Source organism: Chelonia mydas, chromosome 2, assembly GCF_015237465.2.
Source record: "Chelonia mydas isolate rCheMyd1 chromosome 2, rCheMyd1.pri.v2, whole genome shotgun sequence".
In the NCBI taxonomy this organism is placed as follows: Eukaryota; Metazoa; Chordata; order Testudines; family Cheloniidae; genus Chelonia; species Chelonia mydas.
The window spans coordinates 167,985,522-168,002,098 of record NC_057850.1 but is presented as its reverse complement, the minus strand read 5'-3'; the positions used below and the strand labels follow the sequence as shown (position 1 = coordinate 168,002,098).

At 41.4% G+C, this 16,577-nt stretch overlaps 1 long non-coding RNA gene across 1 annotated transcript in view; it reads right to left on the bottom strand.

The window, feature by feature from the left end:
- LOC122464320 overlaps window positions 1-6,510 on the bottom strand; it is a 36,768-nt gene extending 30,258 nt beyond the window's left edge. Inside the window, exons 1-2 of the long non-coding RNA XR_006288260.1 lie at window positions 6,266-6,510; window positions 3,435-3,506 (exon numbers count right to left, since the gene is read on the bottom strand). This is a non-coding gene — a long non-coding RNA (uncharacterized LOC122464320). The remainder of the gene's footprint in view (window positions 1-3,434; window positions 3,507-6,265) is intronic.
- Window positions 6,511-16,577: the final 10,067 nt, after the last annotated feature.

Sequence of the window (16,577 nt, the reverse complement as noted above, 5' to 3'; positions counted from 1 at the left end):
TGCTCAAATAAATTTGTTAGTCTCTAAGGTGCCACAAGTACTCCTTTTTTTCAAACTTAGGTGCTAAAACTATCCTCTTTAAATATCTAGATACAGATTTAGGTGCAAGACCCTGATCTTGCAATATTGGCCTCGAGCCTGCAAATTCACACACATACTTACCTTTATGCACTGGGAGTATTCCCTGTGAAGTCAATGGGACCAGTCACTGTGTATAGCATTAAGCATGGGCATAACTCTTTGCAGGATGGAGACCAAATGAGCACCTCTTGTGAGGAGCAGAATGCCCTCAGCTTCCATTGGTGTGGCTAGTACGGATCATTGATATCTTAATTGTTTTTTTTTTCTGTGCTGTTACTGTTCTTTAAATATTGTTTCTTTTGCTTTGACACTAGCTAACTGCACATATAACTGGAAGAGCTCACTACTTAGGCTTCGTGGATCAAAGTCAGGTAGCCCTTCTCTCCCCCTGCTTTGCTATGGATGATGATTCAAATGAATTCCTAAAGACTACTGGAATGAGGGAGGCAGAAGACCTATAATCCCTCCTTTCTTTTCCCCACAGTAGGGACTCTTCCCTTAACAGGATGCAGACAAGCTGCACAAGATGGGAAAGATTATCTCTGTAAAAATAAAGTTCCTCGTGATTTAATTCAGACAATGAATCCCTTTCATACAATTGTAGAGGAATGCAGTAGGATAATACTAATGAATAATTGGATGTATTATGTCATCAAGACTCATATATACCTTACAGCTTAGGGAAATAACCGGTCATTAAAGAGAGGGAGAGATAGAGGAAACAATATAACACCCCCTCCATTGTCCCTCCACCACATTTAATCTCTGACCTCCTCTCCTCCCCTTCCCTCTTTCTGCAATGTCTCCTTTCTGTTCAGAAACTAATTACACAAAGGGCACTAACCTAGTTCTCTTTTAAATGTTAAAGTCATGAAGAATGTCTGTTAGGCCAGAGAGCAATTAGTAGTCCTATAACTGTGAAGGTTTAGGAGAAAATGAATACTAACACACCTTCAGGAAAGAACTAAGCTCAATGATTTTATGAATGACTCCACCCCCACCATGATTTGTTTATTCCTCAGTGGATACATTATACATGCACAGACACATAAAAGGGCGAGGCCCTAGGAATGAGAGCACAACAAAAAGTAACGATGACATTTTCAAAGTAACTATTAGATTTGCTTGGTTTTTTTTTTTTAAATCTCTGTTTGGGGACAAAGGACTGAGAGGAGGTTGTAAGCCTGTGCAAGTGGAGGGACCTGTGCTCCTCCATATTCTCCCACAGATCCATGGAAGAAAATGGCACAAACTGATACAGCCTGAGGCTAACAATCCCTTTTGGAGGAGTCCACCTGGAAAAATCAGTGATGCAGGCAGCAGAGTAGAAGCAGGGCAATTGACATCCTCAGCTTCTTCTGTAAGGGCTAGATTCCACTCCCAATGGAAGACTGGGGAGGAAATTCTGCAACTTTAAACCTGCTCAAGTTCTTATGCCTGATGGGGGCTATTTCCATTCAGCTATAGCTATGCACATCAGGTTTCCCATGTAGGCAAGGCCTTATGGGAGAATAAGGCTTCTCAACTGATAGTATTAGCAAGCTTCGAATAATGTATTTTAATTGGAATGGCTGTCAACCTTCATTCCCCCTTAACAATAGGAAAGAAGGACTTTGTATTTGCAGTTTTATAACTTGTACTCCTTTGCTTTCCATAGAAATAAAACATTGTGGGCACAATTTCACAAAATAAATATATAGCTACGTCTCTATTTTCTAGAGATCACTGTGACAGATGTGGCAATTTCCTGTAATATCCTGGACAAACCTTATTGAATTAAGTATTTTAGGAGCTCATTGCATTAAAAATGCAAATATCTCTGTGTTATTGAGGTTGTATGTAACTTGTCTAGGACACTTAACTAATGTAAGCCTGGGGAAATGTTATGAGCTTTAAAAGACTCTTTTAAACAAGCGGCTAAAACAAAAACAAACTGTTAGTTGAGTAGGTTTCCTAGAAATTGCGTGAAAGGAGGGGAATCCAAATGCCCATCTTTGGACCTAATCTTCTGAAGCGTCACCCTAGACTGGGGACCTGGCTATTCAAATTACCTGTTCTCAGGACCAAAGGCCCAAGCCGCATAAAAAAGGGACTCGCATATTTATAAGTGTGCTGGTTATGAACCAAAGCTTTTATGGACTGGGGAACCACAGAACACCCCCTGGGTGAGGTCTGAAGGCATCCTGCGTACCTGCCTTATGCCAGTGCGAGAGAGCTCTCCCGCTGGCATAATTAAACCACCCCCAATGAGTGGTGGTTGCTATGTCGGCAGGAGAGTGTCTCCCACTGACATAGCGCAGTCCACACCTGTGCTTTTGTTGGTGAAATTTATGTCGATCAAGGGGGTGTTTTTTTCAGACCCCTGACCAACAAAAGTTTTGCCAACAAACGTGCTAGTATAGACAAAGCCTTAGACTCCATTTAGTCTCTGAAAGAACATGTTAATAGGGCTGTCACTGGAAGGACTCTCCTTCCCTTAAGGTGTAAACAACCTACATCTTCTTTTTGGGACACAACCAAAAATTCCCAACTGAACTGTCCCTCCTATGGTAAAACAACAGTTTAGATAAATGCCCAATGTCCTTTTCTTTCTACTAGGATTCAGCCAAAGCTTTAAAATAAAAATTCTTTCCCTTACGCATGGGATTCGAGCCAAAGAACAACCTTCCCCCACCTTCCAGCCAACCAAAATGCCCCTCTGCTCCTCCCTTCCTTCTCTTTTTATAGGGAGCAGATAGGCATGATCAGTGACTGAACCCAACTGCACATGCTTCACTTGGCTTAACCCTTCACCATCTGCTTTCTACAGTACTCGCTGTGATAGTTTTCAGGACATTAGCCAAAAGAAATGTTTTCTTAAGAAAAAGTTATCTAAGACCCAATTGTATCTTGCTCTCTGTTAAAGCAGGTGCAGAAACCCCCTGATCCTCTTCTGGGATTTTTGACAGTGTGCATTACCCAAAGATAGTATTGCCAACTCTTGTGATTATATCGTAAGTCCTACGGTGTTTAGTGTGTCTCTTCTGTTTCTAGGAGCTGAGGCCTGAAGAGTTGTGTAATTATGCCAGATCTTCAGCTTTCATAAAAAGTGTTTCTAGCCCATGTTTCCAAGTTAACTCTGCAACCATGAGAAACCTATAGGCTCAAGTGCCAGAAGACTTATATAAGAACTCCAAGTTTACCACTTTAAAAAAAGAATTCTCATATTATCTCTTTTGCTAGGTGCCAATGGAAGGAACACAAGCTGAGTTCACTCTGTCCAGAAGTCCTTTTCTAAAGTGGCTGTGGCTTAAGCCCTCACTCAGAGCCCTACTCTTGGCTCTGGGAAATTAAAGTGAAACTTCCCTACTTACCTTTCCAGGTGGTTCTTCCCCTTCACAAGCACTCAGGAAGCCATGGGAATATGGATCTACAATATCTTTTTGCTTGAGAAAAAGGGAAACATGAAAACTCAGTACATCTGTTTACATGCAAGAAACTTTGGAGCTCAGATCAATGCATCACGAAGTTGGTCAGTCCCAGGGTTACTAATATTAATTGTCCATGTGGTGGCAGCCAGCCCCCTAAAACCACAGTCACTCTTAGTTCACCAATTAGTCTCAGTAATTCTCCAACTGGTCTTAGTTGTAATCGAAGGGTAGGTCTCCTCCAATCCAGAGAGAACCGCTCTGTCAGATTCTGCTACATTGTGCAGCTTTGTGACATTAGCTCTGTTTCTGCTGGCTTAGAGGGCCAATGTGCTGCAGGGGTGGTGTTAATGTGGGTTCATGGCTCAGTTGCACCCCCAGAAATTATTAAACCAAGGGGGTAAAAACAGGGGCAAACATACATTTCTCCTGGCCTGGAGTGTAGGGGAGGCCACGGCGGGGGAGGGAGGTTGGAGAGTGAGCCTGCCCTGCACTCACCCTACAGTGGTGGGTCCTGTCCTGCAGGGATCTGCCTTGCTCTCTGCTTTAGGTGTTGTAACCTGGTGCAAGGGGTTGCAGCACCTCACAGGTCTGGCCTGGCCACTCCTCTGACATGACAGAAGGTGACTGGGCCAAATGTTTGTGGGGCCGTGACCCCACATGTCGGGTTGCAATGCCCAGAGTGGGGAGCTGGGCCCAGCCCTGCAGCAAATGAGCTGCTGTGGCGGTGTGAGTGTGGGGAAGGGTCACTCTCCAGGTCTCCCTACTGCCCCCCGGGCCTCTGCTACATACCAGGCCAAGACTAGGGTTGCTGTACCAGAGCAGAGGATGCTGCTGTGCGTGATCAAGGCCCCCTCAGCATTTTAGCATAGCAGACCCATTGAATCGGGAGGCTACACCTCTCTGAGGCACTACAAAGTCAACTCAATACTGACACCATCTATCGGGTTGCTGTGCAGTCAGCTCTATATTGCTGCTAGTTCACTTGGTTCCCACTGCAAAGTCAGCTCAGCTCTGTTACTGACACCCCTGCTCTAGTTAATCCTCATTGCAAAGCCTGCAGCACAGCTAGTCTAGTCAATTAACTCCACACAGGCCACAACCTCAAGATAGGAAACACACCCAAACCATGGCGCTACATGAGAATCCCTATACTTCCACCTAGCACTTCTGATCAAAACCTCAAACTAATCTCGTGTACAGAGCTTGCATTTTGTTATCAAACCAAAGTCCAGTACCATACTCTTAGGCTGACCCCTCACTTCCAGGCCTATCCTGCACAATTCCTGTGCTCTTTCATAAGTATAGTAGATTATTACCATTAGTATCTCTTTAGCACATGAATATGTAAATAAATTCCCGCCAAAGCATCAAAATTCAGTAGGTGGAATTCATGTAAATGAGACTGGCCAGAGCTGGTTGTTCCCTTTCTCCCCTAGAAAGAGAGCTGAGAGTTCCATCCCTCTAGGTCTCCTAGCCCTTACATCATTATTTTAAAGACAGTCCCATGATGTTTTGAATGCATGGTGTTGGCAATTCTGCATGTAGGTCATGTTGGACCGCCGATAGCATTGATGGGAAAACAGAAAGTTGGGCTGGCACTATTCAGGTGGAGCCAAGGCTCACCGAGAGAGAGAGAGAGTGGCTAGTCCAACATTATATCCTTTTTCTTAAGAAAACATTTGTTTTGGGTGGTGTTCTAAAAACTGTCAGAATGACTACTGAGGGAATGTACTGTTTGGCTTTATGTTCCACTTCTCTTTAAGTAGAACTACTATGTCCACTATATGGAGAAGGGTTAAGAATTTGTATTTGACAGAATACCTCAGAAAACACTATGAAATGAAACACAGGACAACATCCGCCCATGCCCCCCCCCCCACATCCCCAAATACTAGTTATTGCTGTTCTTTTGTTTTACATCTTCTCTTTCTCAAGGAGCAGTGTAGTTTCAAAGTACCTTTTATATACATCTCTTTTAAAAAAAAATCTCCTTACGTTTCTTTTTGATGTCACTCCGTTCCCTTTCCTTTACCTTGCACTCAGTGCTTCCTCTGCTCCTTTATGGGGTTTAGCGAGGAAGGAGCGAGTTACAGCCACAGAACAAACAAGATAAATTTCTGCTGACCTATGAAATTTGTTTAGTGGAGCTCCTCTGCTGTTTAGAATCCTAATGCTATACTCAGGCCGCATTTTCATTCCATCAGTTATCTTACAGCGGCATGTGTGCACCACAGCAGGAAGATTTATGTGCTCCTATTTTTAGGTTTTGGCATCGTCATACTGTTCATTTACCCAGACTGTAATATGCTAATTAAACCTTATGACCTAAATTATAAAAGCACTCAGGGATGTTCAGCCAATCCTATTGCTTGATTGGCTGAACATTTCTAACCCTATGATTTTGCACATGAGGTGCCTTGCATTGTGAAGCAAATGGTTTTTTGGACTCTGCCATTTCTCATTTTGAAAAGAAATACATTCTCACAAACCCTTCCATTTCATTGTTGTGGCTTTTGTTATTTCAGTACTATATATTAAATGGATATGGATAACTTGTTTTCAATGATACTGCAGTTTCTAGGTTGCTTCTAGTTGGATCTTTGGAAGAAAGCTTTATAAATGAACATTATCTTGGGAAATTACACCAAAATGGAGATTCCTGAGTGACTGTGACAACAGCTAGGGGGAGTACTGGGGTTAAGGGAAACAGTCCTAATCTGTAAAACTGATGTGAAACTGATATGTAGTAATCAGTTTTAAACTAACTAACTCACCTTAACTCAACCATGATATTAGATATTGATGCACTTCAGGTGATGCCTGATGTTCATTAGATGCCTGTCATGGGGTGGTCCCCTGAGAGTCCTCTGCAACCTCAGCCACTGACCACAACCACACTTATCCACCACCATGCTTTTATTATATTGACAATCAGTAGCCAGCTTCCCCACTTACTTCTGGGGAAGGGCACAGGTGCAGGAGCCCATTGTGCCTACTACTGCCTTCCATCACGCTCTCTCCCCAGCACTGCTGTCTGGTTTACTTATATAGTCCTAGCTGCTGGGGATCCTTCCAACCAATTAACCCCTCAGTTGCTTCTCCAATCAATTAATTGGCCTCCTCTGCCAACTGCCCGTCTTTCAATCAGAGCTCAATTAACATAAACTGGCAGGGATCTGAATGACAGGGTGCTGAGTTAGTTCCTGAGTCAGCTCTGCTGGTTACAGTGCACTTTAGCAGAGTAGCAAGCCACCACTCTGTGTTCTAGCTTCCGTTAATAGCTGAGTTTACAGTGACTGGTACACAGTTCATGGTACAATGCAATATCTAACCTTATCAAAGGAAGTAACACAGCCCACTGTTTTCTTCAACTGAAATTGTAATGTCCATGATGAAACTGAAATTGTTTGCAAAATGTTCAAAACCTTTTTAATAAAAACAAATAAGTAAATAAAAATCAATGCTGTTAGTTTAGATTTCTCAAGAAAAAAGGAATTGTAGTATACTTTATTCATTTTAGGGGTTATGGAAAGTGGAAACTGCTGTGAATAAGGGAACTCACAGAACATACATTATTATTTTCTTTAGTTGAAAAAGGGAAAATAAAGAGGCCGGGGTAAGCTTGCAATACACAAATCTACTTGCAAGCAACAGCAACCTATTGTACTGGAGTGAGCTACAGGACCCATAGCAGACTAACACCTGGGTATAAGTACCATTTTGATCTTATTTCTACGCATATTAACTAAAAAATACAGACTATAAAAGATACATCTTCCCAAAGGCAAAAGTTACTAACAAACTTGAGGGTTTCCACGTTTAACGGGGATCAGGGAGTGACTGAGACTCAAACGGAGAAAACTGAAGTAATTCTTGTGAGCTGTGGAAATAGAGAAATGGCAAGCCCTATTCTCTCTGTCTCACAGCAGAGCTTCTGCCTGGCCTCCTGCTTCAGATTTAAAGAAACAGCACACAGATTCTTACAGGAATGGACATACATTATCTTCCCTCCAGTCTTAAGGAGTTTAGGCCAAAAAAATATACTGCATCCTAGAGATTTATTATCTGTTTTCCGGAGGTCCCCCCACCCCCCCATGAATTGCACAAGTCGCTGCAGACAGGGGAAACCCTGATAATGTGGTTTCAATGAAGCTGTGCAGCCAGAGACATGGTGGAGCTGTTAGGGAAGGGGGACAGTGATAGTGTGGAGGCCGCCTGTGAAACCTTGCGGACCTGCCTGGTTTTAAACAGAACCTGGGCCTATTCTGTGTGAGAACAGAAAAACCGACACACACACACACACAGGAGAAATTCTTCATGGGAGTCTTCAGAGAGATTCTCTCCCCTGAAGTCCCCACCTGAACATTTGTCTGTGAGATCTAGGGCCGAGATTCAGCTCAGTCATTTGAAGGATTAACCCTTCCATTTCCTATTCTGGTTCACAACCTTTGGGTCTCATTGGATTCTCACTTTCCCATAGAAATTCAGGGTAAGAGGATCAATCCAAAGGGTGATATTTTAGATATGCATTTGACAAGAAGGCTGTAACCGTTTCCTTCTGAATGGGGCCTGGTCCCAGTTATTTAGAAGCACCTTACACCTCTATTTAGTGATCTGTACTGGCTTTATCAGTGGGTTTCCAGATATTGGTTTTAGCATATTCAGCCATAAAAGGTTAGGGATCAGGCTGCTCCCTCCTTGTGTGATACCGTGGAGCTAACAGCCCCAGGGTTTATACAGGAGATGATCTATGGGAGTGTATTTCTGATGAAGGGTCTTCACTTGCTCAGTTTGTCACCACAATCATAGCTGTCTACAGGTTAGTACTAACAATAGGTATTGCATAAACTGAAGGGAGAACAGTGTGATCTAAGAGACGGGGCATGGGAAGGGATACAGTGAACAGAGACTTGCTAATTCTGACTGCCACTGGCTCACTACAGGGGACATCCTTTATCCTACCTGTGTCTCAGTTCCCCCCATAGTAAAATAGGAATGATATCTCCCTACCTTGCAGAGATATTATGACTATTACTTAGTCAACATTGGCAAAGAGACAAGAGAAATTTCCTGCATGAGCTAAATATTTACATTATTGTTAGTCTATTATTCAGATGTATTAAACTATTTATGAACTGGATGCAGGAACCACTTGGTGAAATTCTGTGGCTTGTGTTATGCAGATCAGACTAGTTGATCATAATGACCTCTTCTGGCCTGAAAATCTCTAAATCTACCTGACAGAAGGGAGACCTCTGAGGAAACAGGCCTCTGTTTTGGGAGGTAATACTAATAAGCAAGTATATGGAACATGCTTCTACCACTAGAAGAACATTTATTTGTTGTTACATGCAAATGCTCAGTGCATCACTGCAATAACCGCTGTCCACATATTAGCTCTGTTGTGAAAGCTGGGATATTATTAGCGCCAATTAACACAGTTATTTCATCAAACTAATGAATTCTGGGTTAGTAGAGTAGGGCTATAACCTCTCTATAGTAGATTTTCAGGACTATCATGGTATCCATAGTGACTAGTTATCAAAGTTGGCAGATGGTTTAATGTGTCCGCTAAAGAATATGTTTCCTGAGAGTCAACCAAGAAGAAGGTGAGTGTTGCTTTGTGCTACAGCCTTCATTCTCATCTAGAGGTGACAGGAAGACACAATTGTTATTAGCCATATATGACTTTCTGTGAGTTTCACTTGCTGGTACTTTTTCTTTGCTGGCTTTATATCAATGTCATGAGCTATCTCCAGTGGCCCATGCAGCATCTTTGATCACTGTTATAGGCCAGAATATATGCAGCATGTGCATAAAATGTCCACAATTATTTAAGCACAATATCCCACACAGTATAATGAAAACTGACTGCATTCACAGGATGAGCAAATCTTCATATGCACTTTGAAATATTGTATTAAAAAAACCTTCAATGACTTATTTCTATTCAAAGTCATACTGGTTGCTTCAGGGCATAATTGGTTGGTTCACTCTTCAGTGCTGCCAGTTATTTTACAAAATCATAAAATTGACTTCATCTCTGAGATCTCTGTAATGCACAGGTACTGATGGGATTAGACTTTGTGAAAGCACTTGCAATAAAGATATATACACACAGTTTTTATTAAACCATGGGATGTTCTGTTTGTTCCACAGAGATGAGAGTTTTGGAAAAGTTTCTATTACAGTTTTAAAAAACTGTTTGAAAACCAGTGTTAGTTGTGTGTGAATTCATTAAATACATGTCCATTTCTTTGATATCTTTCCTAATGACATTATTTTCATTTGAAGTGGAATAATTATTTACATTATTGCCATTAATTAAAAGCAATAGGGTGATACCAATATATCGTAATAGAGCAGATATGTCCATACATTTCAAACAGGTATGAAACCTTTCTGAAGATACATATACACTATGTGTGTGTGTGTGTGTATTCATATTATTTGCATGCGTATTAATTCAATATTAAATGTGGCTGCAGCTGCCACCAAGATCTAAAAGAGCATGTTGCTCAAAGCAATTGTTTCCTAAACTGACTCATGGTACTGATATGTTTTGATGATTTAAAAATAGGTAATTGGGAGATTCATCAAAAGTGACCCTTTACTGTGAACAGTTCTGTTTCAACAAACTGGCATTTTCTGACGAAAAGACATTTAGTTGGAAAATTCCCAACTAGTTCTTGTATAAATCTTTTTGGTTATGGGAGGAATGCTTGATCAAAAAAGGTTTTCTAGCATGAACAGTCTCTGGATTAATCTAATCTGCTCCAGAAATTAGTTCCACAGCTGAATCCCCTTGTCTGAGATTGATTTCTCTCTGGGTGTCAAACACTTTGTGCTGCTCTTTTTGACCTGCATTGTCTCAGTGCAACAAGGCAGCTGCCTCAGAGGGGCACGATGGAGAGGCAGTCATGAACATAGCTGGGGTCTGAATGTTGAGGGCTTGGAAGATCAAGACTAAAGTCTTAAACTAACAGCCTAGGCAGATTGAGAGCTAGTGTAGGATTGGACATACAGGGCCATGCACTTAGGGAGGTAGGCAGCCATATTCTGCTAAAGCTAAAGTCTCAGCATTGCATCTATATTCAGTCCCAGATAAGATTGCAACAATCCAGTCTGGAGATGAAAAATGCATGAAATCACTGTGGCCAAATCATCTATCGGGCCCGGGCAAAGTGCACCAAAGTAAAAGAACGCTTTTTCTTCTTCTTTTTTTGCCACTGATACTACCTGATTATTCCAAGTTAACAATAAGTCAAATAGGACCCAGAGCTTTTCTAAATGGGGAGTGGATACCTTCAGTGGAAGCAAGAGATAGTGTCCCAATTATAATGACAGGTTTCAGAGTAGCAGCCCTGTTAGTCTGTATTCGCAAAAAGAAAAGGAGTACTTGTGGCACCTTAGAGACTAACAAATATATTTGAACATAAGCTTTTGTGAGGAGCTGAGGTCTTTTGGGATTCTTCTGATCATATATTCTGCTTTTAGAGAGAAAGATATACAGTTGAGTGGCATCTGCCTGTTATTGGCAGCAGGAGTAGAATGAATCCCATACCATTTAAAGAATGTGGTTGTGGTAGGAAATAATTTGCTGACAAAAATAAAGTTTTGCGACTCTTCTCTCCTGTGAGCACTGCACAGCCAGCACAGCTATGGGAGAGTGGATGTTATTCTGCCTTATGCATCTTGAGAAGAAGTGCTCATTGAGTTCTACTTGCAGAATAGTTATTGCTGGGGATGATACATAAGCCCAAAGAAACAGGGATTTATTTCCAGATTCCATCTTTGTTATTTTCCATGACCATGAGTACAGTAATCGATGATTTCTCTAAATGTTTCCTAATGTAAAGTCCCAGGTATACATTTCTGATTTATTCTTTTGAAACTACCAAATTTTCCCAATTAAAGACCAAGATGGACTTTTTGAATCAAAACATGAACTGTAGAGGCCTTGGTTTGGAAGGCTGCAACATCATATGGTTAGCTATTCTCTTATGACTGTTAATTACGGTTTTCATATGGCCCAGTTTACATTACTTTGATTCCAAGGAAGCCAGTGTAAGCTTTCTGTGAGAGAGACAGTCTGACTCTGTTAGTGGAGAATGTATTTATAAGCCATGAAAATGGTGTGTCAAGATTTCAATATAGTTTGTAAGCATTATGGATGAGGAAATAACCTGTTCTAGACATGATTTGTCCTCAGTAATGCAGGGGGATTAGAGCGTACAAAGAAATAATGTGCTTTGAAATTTTACTAGGAAAGATATTTTTATTCCTTTAGGATAAAAATGTTTGTAAACTTGCAAACTGAATCCACATTCGCGTGGAGAAGTATTCTGCAGACTGGGGGACAGATTCTTGCAGTCCTTTGTATGGGGGCACATTGTGTGTGTGTGGGGGCGGGGTTGTGTGTGCATGCAAAAGACTTGTAAGAATTCCAGTCCTGTGTCTGGTGTGGGGAAGGTGGAGACAGGATCATGGCTCCATCTTCCAATGCACTGGCCTGCAGAGCTGGCTGGTGCACAGAGGGTAGTCAGCTGCACTCCAAAAAGGCTGAGCGCTTGGGAGTTCCAAAAGGCATTCAGACAACAAAATGCCTCCCGGTGCTCTCCCTGGGGAAATACTGCTCTATAGGCAATGCCTAAAGGGCACAATCTAAACTTGCGGGTACTTAACATTACTCTGAAAATGTTTGCTGATTTATAAGGTGTTTTTGTTTTCTAAGCTCATTACAGAAACAGCCCTGGGTTTTCAAAGATTTATAGCACAGTGTCTGAAAGCTGCTTGCAGAACTCAACTCGGATAGGAATGTTTTGGGATACTCTTAGAGTATTTCAAAGAGCTTGTCAAATGCTACTACATGACCACCATGAATTTTCATGGTATCTCAGTTTCTTAGGGAAAGGCAAGACAGCCCAATGACTTAATTTATTACTTTACAGCCTTCCCTTTATGAAAGCATCAAAGTGATACAAGCATTACGTGGAAGCCCTATGGATATTTATGAAAAAGTAGATTCATGAATGCAGTTGAACCACTCTGTACCATCCAGAAGTCCCAAGTGACGTTTGTGTGGGCAGAACAACAATGGAAAGTCTACTTTACATTTGAGCTGTGGATGAATAGGGGATTTTTTAAATTCCTCATTTCTGAAGTAACTTGCATCGTGATGAAATTTAACCTGACATTCCAACTTCATTCTGATTAGAATGAGGGAGGTGATAGGTGTAATGGGGGAGACCAGAAGAATCAGAGGATAAGATTGGGCACGGGATGGGGGGCAACCAAGAGGGGATATCATGCCTAACCGGATAGTCACAGGGTTATAATTCAGTTAGTGGTCAGACATGGCTACATCACAAGCCTGGAAATGAGGTGAGGTTGGATCTAGTGAGCGTGGGGTGGGGAAGGGGATGTTTGTGTAGCTGGGAAATTGACAGAGGATCAAGTGGGTGGGAAAATAGGGAGAAGTGCAGGTTGGAAGTGGTATCAAAGGAAGGTCAGATAAGCTGCTTTTGAGAGCACGAGGCATTGGACCTGCTGCAGGTAGTCTGAGTCAATAAAGAAGCAGAGGTATCATAAGTTTTAAAGCAGGTGATTTCCACCACATGACCAGCCCAAACTCAAAGTGCATCATGAAAAAGTTGCTCCCATTTTTTACAGACACACTTATAAAGCAAAAAAAAAAAAAAAATTGCAGTTTTTCAAAAGAGTTCAATTGCCATTTAGTCTCATACATTATTTTATGTGCAATTTCCAATCAGAACAACTAAGTGCCTACAGTTTTGAAAACAAAGCTAACCTGTTTAGGTGTCTAGCAGGGAGCTTGTCTAGCAGGGAGTGGAGCTCTTTCAAAAGTCTTGCCCACAATCTCTAACTTTGGTGAAATTATTCCATGTTAGTGGAAGAAGACGAGACTTATAAAAATGCTACTTTTTGGTACCATAGAATTTTGAGTCAAAGATTTAATATAGCTCTGTATCCTTGTAAACTGCTGGAATGAAATCAGCTAGGTATTCCACTGACTTAACCTGTGAGAGGGTGAATTATTTAAAAGGGTTCAAATCTTGAGCCTCAAAAAAACCTCTTATTTTCCTCTATAAATTGAAAAAAAACCTCACGTAGGGACTATTTAATTAAAAGGTGATGTAAAGCCAAGTGTATATATACCTTTTGAAATGAAAATGTCCACATCTCTGTGCTGGATAGGTACTTAGCGTCATGCATTTAAAACACAAAATAATTGCGTCTTCCATTAAGGGTCCAATTTGGCTTCCACTGAAGTCAGTGGAAATTCTGCAATTGCCTTCAGTAGAAACCATGCTCAGGTCATAGTGTTTGCTGGTATGAATGAGATCATATTTGACTCCTGTTCTTTATCTATATATTTGTAGTCTTCGCATAGGTCTAAATTTCCTTAAGCTAGAAGTCTTACCATCTGGAATTCTCAACATTAAATTGGGAACAGCATTAATTTTACAGTATCAAAGATTTCTAAGCTTCCTATTATGATGGCTGACTTTTACAAGGAAATAGTCTCCTATTAAAAAATGTTAGTTCTATTTATGTATAACACATAGTGTCAAACACACAGTGTTTGGTTATGTCATAGAGAAGTATTATTATTAACCACTTTTTTTTTTTTCACAGATGCGGGAACCTGAGGTGCTTTGAAATACTGTAAGAGAAGTGACCAAAGTTCAGATAGTGATTCCGGTGATAGAGTTTAACCACAAAACTATTTATCTTCCTGGTACTAACAGAGAGAAGAATGCCATCTATTGAACCACCAGCACAACTTCCTGAAGAAGCTAGGTGCTCCTTGGAAGTCTCCTACTCAGGTACTGCATAACTGTTTGCCTGAGGCTCTCAAGATGGCTGAGGATACACAAGGAGTCACTGGGAGAAATAAAGTGAAAGTGCAGCATTTCCCACTGTGAAATGAGAGTGCTCCACATTTCACAATTTGCTGGACCAGTACTGTTTAACATCCAACATCTCATACTGAGGGCAAGAAACAAAGGATCTGACTCCAATACGCCATTACTGTACTTGGGGGCAGGAATGGTGTGCATGTGTACATGGTGGTGGGGAACTGGGGATTGTAGTAGAGTATACAAACCCCACACTGGGCAACTGAGACCTCCAGTCTTCAGCTCCTGAAGAGAGGGTTGGCTGAAGGTAGGAGCTCCTTGGATGACTAGTGCCTGGCTGCCCCTCCTGGAAGACAGACAGACACAGACAGGCAGGCAGACCAGATGCTGATCTGCCTCTGTTGGAACTATTTCTTCATGTGAGCCTACTTGGGGCCACAGCTTAACAGAAGCCTCTCTGAAGGAAGAGAGCCATGGCCCACCTCTAGGATAATTTATTTGTGTTAATTCCTTTTTGTGTTCATGGACAATCCTGGAAAGGGCCGACTGTCCATGGTGCATCCGGAGGGTTGAACATCTTACGACTGGACTGGTGTGATGGTATACCTGGACGTCACACATACGAGACCTAGGTGGGTAAAAGGGCCCAGCCCAAGCGGCACCATGGGAAAGGAACCCGGTGCAAGGAGCAAATGTGACTTTAGGCCACCATTGCATTTCCTGTGTTCTGGGCCCTGCCCATTCCTGGCATAAGTTAGATCAGCTTCTGAATTCCTCTTATTTACACTGATCTTCTCATGGATCCCCATGTTCCCTGGGAAGCAGAGAATAGCCAGAGTGCCATGCAGTCCAGCTATTCTGCGAACACCTCCCTGACAGGGGGCAGGAAGCAGGGCCAGCGTAGAGCCCTTCTTGCAGCTCTATACCAATCAGGAAGGTCCTCTGTGAAATGTATATTCTTAGGGGACTATTTCCACCCAGTTCAAGATCCCTTCAAGAACTGGCCCAAGTTCTTGATCCCTTTATGGTGCCAGAGTAGCTTGAAATGGCCATTTTGTAATCCAGAATCATGCCCTAAGAATTTTAAACCAATGGAAATGGGACATTAGTACTTAGGAAAAGCTTCCTGTAAATAATTCGAAGTTTGGTTTTAATTAATTAGTATTAAAAAGATGTCCACATTTTTATTTCCCCGAAGCTCATTTTATTGTACTTTAATGCTTTAGTCATGAAATAAAAATTATGTTGGACCAAATTCATAAAAATGTTAAAAGCCAGCAGTGCATTTAGCATTATCCAGGACATCCTGTTTGTTACAACCTGCCTCATCTTGTGGGCTACCCTGGCATTTTCATTCAGGTTGGAGCAGGCAAGAAGGAGCAGTCCTGCACTAAATAGAACCATAAATAGCAGTGCTGCCTCCTGAGATTTAGCACCAAATCACAGATTGTTAATGTGGAACTGGAAGCTGTTAGACAATGATTCCTGTTCCGTCTGCTAATTAATCTGGTCTATAAATCCTCAAAGAACGATCGAGTGCTCAACAACAGGAGTCTCTTGCTTGTTTGGAGATGCTTTTCTAATACCAAAGGAGAAAATAATAATAATTAGCCAGTTGACTTGGAAGTCTTTAGGTGGAAAATACACAGTGTTATATGTGAACATATTGCCAAATGTAACAGCTTTTTATTTATTGGGGTATTTTGATCAACAAACTAAACAAAAGGGGAAGATATTTAGAGACTTTATATATCAGATTGCAATTCACATCTGCTTATTCACTGAAGTGCTTTTCTACAAGGCAAATCACATACATCTCTTTGGGCCAGATTCATCCACTGAAGTCAATGGATTTACACCTTGGATGAACATGGCCTGCCTGTGCTTCAACTGCGTCATCCTTAAAATGGAGATAGCACTTCCTATTGTCCTACTTTGCCGGGGTGTGGTGAAGATGAATGCAAATATGTGTATTAAATACATTGAAAACTTCACATGGGAGATACTATATAGTTGAAAAGAACTATATTGTCATGTTAATTGCATATTATGTTCCTCTATGTAGAGTGTTTTACCAGGATTTTCACCAGTGAATTTAGAACATAGGTGGTCACCTTACAAGAACTTTTCATCTCCTTTTAGAAACCAGGAACATATGCCCAGATAAATGTTGTTCTAGCTAGTGAGATGATGAGAAATTCTT